At 37.7% G+C, this 6,839-nt stretch overlaps 1 long non-coding RNA gene across 1 annotated transcript; it reads right to left on the bottom strand.

The window, feature by feature from the left end:
* Positions 1–2,340: 2,340 nt before the first annotated feature.
* On the bottom strand, positions 2,341–4,779 carry LOC146730260 (uncharacterized). Its single transcript, XR_014927470.1, has 2 exons — positions 4,724–4,779; positions 2,341–2,487 (listed from the first exon to the last, which is right to left on the bottom strand). It is a non-coding gene; the product is annotated as an uncharacterized LOC146730260 (long non-coding RNA).
* Between the last annotated feature and the right edge of the window lie 2,060 nt (positions 4,780–6,839).

Here is a 6,839-nt window from a genome sequence, read left to right as displayed (position 1 = left end):
TGAGCTCGATCAAATGTTTTCGAGTAAAAACGGAATACATACCGCAAAAGTCAGAGCTTACAATGCATAATTATTTTGTTGGGCTTCAGAAAAAAAAAGAAATTTAATTGTAGCCGATAATATTTGGTTACTAATCGACTAACAATTTGAAAATCATATTCTTTCTTGTTTGTTTGTCACACTTTTTGTTTTGTTTTTAGCTTTATTAAAATGGGTCAGATTGCGTATTTGAACTTTTGACGGCTATTCAACGTCTGTGAAAACCGGAAAGACAACATTAAATCATGTAAACCTCGAAAAATCTTTTTAGTAGTCTGAATTTTAAATGCGTGCGAGCGAGCGTTTGCGCGGTCGAGAATAAAGCAGAAATTATCCGGTCGAATTCAACAAGCGGTCGCAAAAAGCGATTGAAAAGCGGTAGTGGTTGGGAAGTAGGGCAAAATGAGTGGTGCTATGAAATTTGTAACAAGAGGACAAAAATTGCATTTGCCATGGAAACAACCATATAAACACCTTAGCTAATATTTAATCGTACAGAACATCGATTGTTCAGTATAATAAACTTTAAGGATGATTACATAATATCAATGTTTTGAATTGTTTAATCAAGCTTTTAATGTTTTTCACAGTTGGCTAAATGACGTAAACGGCGTGTCAACTCTTCAGGGGCCGTACGACCAATAAAATATAATAAATTTTATATGCCGGAGGTCGCTTCAACCATAAACCTAGAGACTTGTAAAGATGGTGTGTGCAATCCGGAAAAACAACCCACTGACACTAATAATTTTCCTGAACTTGATATATTGGAAAAGATGCTGCACTCTTCAATTACATGTCGACACCCACCTGGAAATACAGAGAATAATTTACACACTGTCCAAGTAGACTGTGACCATCAATCTGATGAATGCTATGAAAAAAGTGATGATGATGATGATGATGATGATGATGGATGTGAGCCAAGCCTTGGAACAAATAAAACATCAGAAAATCCAATTTATAGAGGTCATTGCTGCTAATTCTTATGTACACAGTTAACCATTCTGTCAGCGGAACCCGACTCAGACCTTTTGACATTGATTAGTTTACATTGTCTTGAGACACATCCTGGTTTAAAGAGCCTTTATAATTTCAAGAAGTATTTCTGAGAAATTAACTCTCCTTTAGTTAAGCACTACTTTTGTTCACATTGTTTGTCACCTGTTAATATAAATCAAGCCATGTGTGGAAACAGCTTATGCCTCCGCGATCTGACAGCTTGTCACAGGTTCGGGGAGTTATTATTGTTCATACACGAAAGTCACGTTCGAGCACTCGCACACAATAAGCACACCGTGGTACATTATATCATGTTTATATACATAAAGCAAGAAAACAAAATTAACATACATAATGGTTATATTTCTGAATTATGGATTCAATATGCATATTGTTCATTTAAATACAATTGTACTCCCACACTCTACAGCAGTCTGGCTTTAGAAATAATTGCCCAAAGAACTTCACATTAATTATCAGTACTAAGTTCTTCCCACATTGCAAACCAAATTAATCTGTACGAATTCAATAATTACCCGGCCGGCCACGCTACCGTTACCAACAATTGATCATGCGTTATTTTACAATTACATAAATACAAATTACAATAAAATTACACAGAAACGCTATACACCACCACATACGGCTCAACACTGGACGGTCAATGTGCGTAGTCCCACACAGTTAGCGACAACTAGTGCGACGTAAACAGCTGTCTCTCTCTCTCTCTCCAACGTTTCCTGTATTGACCTTGCTAATATGAACTGCAGATATCCGCTCGTCACGTGCGTACATTCGCCATACAGTAGTTGACCCAGAGTTAGCGGGACCAGCGCAATATAAACGTGACATTGATAAATGGGATTGTGTTTTTCCCCGAGTGTTCAAATAAATAGAAGCTGACATTTTTGGACTAACGTTATGTAATTGAAACACAAGCCACAAGTATTAGATGGCTTACAAAAGAGGGTATAGTTAATATGGGCAAATGATTTGCTTGAGCCATTGGTAAATTTATGGAATTGATTTTGCTGTGATAATGTATACATGTATGAACAATTATGTGAATATGGTGTTGTGTGTTATACGAAGTAGGTGATGTTTTAAGTTTTTTGGTTATGTCATTTGAATCAAGAGGGGGAGGTTAAAGTACTTGATCGGAAAGAATGATTATATTTGTTCTTTGGCAGTGAATGGCTTATTTGTACTTGACTGTGACCCACCCACCACTCGATTGTAATTTGGCCAGTTGCTATTAGACATCACTAGCAGACCAGTTGGAAGACAACCAGGTAAAAATAGTGTGAATAAAATAATCGTCTGTATTTTTTTATTTTAACCAACAATAAACAACAAGTTTACAAAAAACATTCGAGTAAGAATAAAGTAAAAATAATTGTCAAGTTTAACCAGTAGGAGGTACAGGTGATGGTTGAATTATCTCGCCTGGAAGAAAATAAAAAAAAAAACAAGTAAGTGGTGAGGATTATATAAAGGTAATGAATGATTTGAGTAAGGTGTTGAGTAGAGGAATGTTCAATAGGAAGAACATTGTTGAAATAGATAATGCTTTGGAAATGATTGGACTTTCCATAATTAAATCTTGAGGCACATTGTAAATAACTGGCGAGAGGATGCTGAAAGCACTGCCGTGCATTCAAGCATCCTCTCATTGAAAATAAACACAGGTTATGCACATTTACATTATAATGAGGTAAATTAGTGTTGTCAACAGAGTGTTATGATTAAATCTGGTATGATGTGCATGAAACGACTCGTAGTGCAAAAGCACATAAGTGTTGACGAAAGACCCAAATGATGGTATCACCACCAACAACCAACTTGGTAATAGTCATATTGCCGAAAATACTATATCTTGTTGTCTGTATATATGCAGCAACAATAAACTGTACAAAACCAGTAGTTAACTGTTTACAAACATTGTACAAGACAGTATTATAGACCCATATCATGCAAAGTTACAAGGTGTCGTACAAATATACCCGCCTTTATACCACCTTATTTTTAGGCTATTGTATGTTCATCCAACTGTCCATTCAGAATGAATCGGAAATAAAGTAGGTGCAAAGAGACTATATGAAATGTAATTGTACTTCATAGGATTATCATTGATGATATCAATCCCATCAGACTGATAGAACTCGTAAAAATAATGAATTTATCGCATGGCAATGTGCCATCTGACATATAACTGGAGTGAATTGACCATGTGCAAAGACAGCATTGTTGGTTTTCATAAGACAGCCCACACACATGCTATAAGGAGTAAAATCCTGGTATCACCAATGACAGGGCTGTAAATGAGTCAGCATCAAACCAGAAACACAGAATGTAAATGCATGGACCTGTTTGTACAGAATACCAGTTTATCCCTCATTATTTATGTGGACCATGTTGAAAAGATCTCAAACCATTATGAGGCCAATGAAAAACAAATTTGATGTTTCCAGTATTAGGGTAAAAATATTGGGTAGTTAGGCAGGGATTTTATTATTTTTGATTTATCATGTTCAGTCTACATCAAATACAATCATTTTAAACAATTGTTTTTTTACATGCTGATATTAATATCAACTTATGTTCATTTTAGAAAAAGGTAACTCATTTCGATAAAAATAAAATTTGGCCTTATTAACAAATGACAACACATGTCATTGTTTAAGGTTCAGGTGAGTGGCATGAACTGTTGATCGATGGCACCATTTCAAGAATGGCAGCTGGTGACAGCAAAACTTTCACTGATATACATGTGTATGTAGACATCAGCACAAGGAATTGGCCCCTATCAGTTTCTGCCTAATAAATGACAGTTATGTACATTCCTGATGTGGCCATTTATCTACAATAGCAACATCACAAGCATGATAAGAGCATTTTTGATGTACATATTGCAGCTCTGTTTCTTGCATGTGACAAAAATACGCCTAAATCGCAAGAAAATTGTAGTGGGCCAAACAATGGTCATGAAAAAGTAAGAATGGGTACAGCCAGCCATGCCAATGTGGTGAATGAAATACAATTTTTTGCATGACTTTTTGCTCAATATTATACAGTGTGTGGTAGCCTATGCCGAATAACCAATGGCGTGGTCACAAATGATTAATCATGATGACATACTTCATAGACACTTTAACATTACATTAATGGGCGACGACTATAAATCATATCCATGCCCTAGACATGGCTACATCCGAGGTCATCATTTTGCCAATGCCATTCTTGCAATTTCATTATTGCTGGCTGCATAGACCAGACTAATGTACAAGTATTTACACATATCGGCCTTATTTTGGTTTTAGATGCTATTTTATTGAGATGCATCCTGACAACTGTGGCCGTGAAGGACCGGTAGGTTAGGTAATTTTTACAAGTCGCACCGTGCATGTGAACAACACACAAATCATACGAGTTCACAGGCCATAGGCCTAGTAAATCGCTGTCATCATTTATGTACGATGCAATACTTGGCGATTTATTTTTGGCCATTAGATTCCCTGATTCATGACATCAGGTGCCAATAAATCCTGAAAATCGGCTTTGCTAAGCGATGAGTCGTTTAGTTCAAAACACTGAATGATCATAGCATGGTGTGCAGAGTTTTATAGGTAAAGCAACTGTTAAGAATATATTAAAATTTGTGGAAAAGGGCAAGAGCTCTTACCTTCTATTAGTGCAATGTCTGTACGGCGTCCTGGGCTGGCTAGAAAAATAAACTACGTCATCGAAAGATGCGTGTACGTGTACTGTAGACAATTTCCATGACGCTGCATTGCATGCGTAGAGTCAACGTCACGATTTTTGCGTATCAATTTTTCTCCGCTTTTTTCAACAAATAGTTCATATTTTTCTCCTGGGAAAACGTCGTCAATCTTATTTTATTAACATGAACTTTGCCTTGACAGCGCAAATTATAGCCAAATAAGCGTCTTTGGTTGATTTCTGGCACCCAAAATTGATTCTCGTCTCAGTCCTAATTACGCGTTTAGGAATGACCTGGTGATCCAAAATTGACCTCGCATGAAAATACTGCCGCCTACGGCGGGTCCCGGGATCATTGCGTCTAGAGAAACGTAGACCCGACAGCAAGTTGAAATCTGAACCCCGGCGTCTACAGCGTGCCCCAGCGCCGACCACCACACCTCAGATAGGTTGTCTGAAGGAGATAATGAAAAATAACATTCACAGCGAAAAATGCCTGCACGAGCGTAGTACACGAAATGACCTACAATAATCAATAATTCCCTGACTGCAAAGCTTCAGTCAACAAACCGGTTAATACCTACAGTTGAACACCACCCTTGAAAAGTCATCAAATTTAAATTACTCACTTGTCAGTTACAACACAATGCGTTTCACATGACTTGCACAGGCTTCAGTTCATAACTTGATAACTGCCTGCATCGCATGGCTATGATTGCAAACCACTACCTTTCGCACATGATATTTAGTGTGCTCACTCGTCGCTGGTCCCCTGGCAAGTGACTAGCCAAAAGTCCGTCTTTCCTGCCTCGATGTACGAGCCCAGGTGGCCATTTGCTCAGCCAATCAAATTACATTACTACTCCACCAGGTGCTATTTAACTTAGCACAAGAACGACTGCCACCAAAATGTGACACAGCTGTGAAATCAAAATCCCACTTCCTGGAAATTCCTATTGAAGCACAGCTGCATAATCTTTTTGGTCGACAGTCCTTTGTGAATTCACTGAAACACAGATTTACACGCTTAAAAAAAGGTGAAAACTGTATTGAAGATATTTATGATGGCCAGCTATATACCAACTTATCAAATAAGGATGGGCCACTATCTAGCAAATACCCATATCATTTATGTGGAATACTGATGGAGTGTCAGTGTTTAAAAGCTCTAAATATGCCACATGGCCGATGTATTTGGCAATTAATGAGCTCCCCCCAAAGGTCAGGAGGAGACTCAAAGAAAATATGAGGTGAAACTCACAAAACTAGCAAAGGTGGACATGTTCACGTCTTTCCATATGATAAAGAGAACCCACTCAGAAACCCTCGATTGGCTAGTGAATCCCTCAAACATACCATGGATCAAGTGCTGCAGGAACCCCTGTAAAAGGAATTAAAGGCCCTTCTTTTTTAGTGGGATGTAGGCATTATGATTACGTTAGGAGTACAGCAATAGATTATATGCATTTAGCATTGATGGGTATATCAAAACGCTTGCACAATTTATGGTTTTCTTCTTTGTATTCTTCAGAAGAGTATTCCTTGACCAGTTCTCTTGATTTGATTGATGATTGGCTCTTGAAAATTAAACCACCTTCAGTAATTTCTCGGATTCCAAGAGCGATCAGTTCTCATTTCAAGTACTGGAAAGCATCTGAGATGAGATCCTGGCTGTTTTTTTATTCAATCTTGGCAGACTTGCTACCATCCCTGTATTTTTATCATTATGCAAGTTTTGTTGAAGGCATATTTATTCTTTGTAAAGACAGTATTACTGAGGATGATATCAGACAAAGTGAACTGTTGTTGCGCTATTTTGTTTTGATGTTCGAACCATTATATGGGCTCCAGCATTTTACATTGAACCTACATTCTCTTCTCCATTTGCCAATGTGTGTTCGAGACCTGGGTCCTCTCTGGGCATATTCATGTTTTCCATTTGAAAACCTCAATGGCAACCTTTTGAAGTTATTCCATGGAACTCAGCATGTTCACTTGCAGATTGTTGGGTCTGTCAATATACTGCAAACAATTCCACAAATGATTGAATCTGTTTCAGGTACAAAGGAGCAATCCTT

This window comes from Saccoglossus kowalevskii, chromosome 19 (genome assembly GCF_978046115.1).
Source record: "Saccoglossus kowalevskii chromosome 19, keSacKowa6.1, whole genome shotgun sequence".
Taxonomy (NCBI): domain Eukaryota; kingdom Metazoa; phylum Hemichordata; class Enteropneusta; family Harrimaniidae; genus Saccoglossus; species Saccoglossus kowalevskii.
The sequence above is the reverse complement of the archived record's forward strand: the minus strand, read 5'-3'. Positions and strand labels throughout refer to the sequence as shown.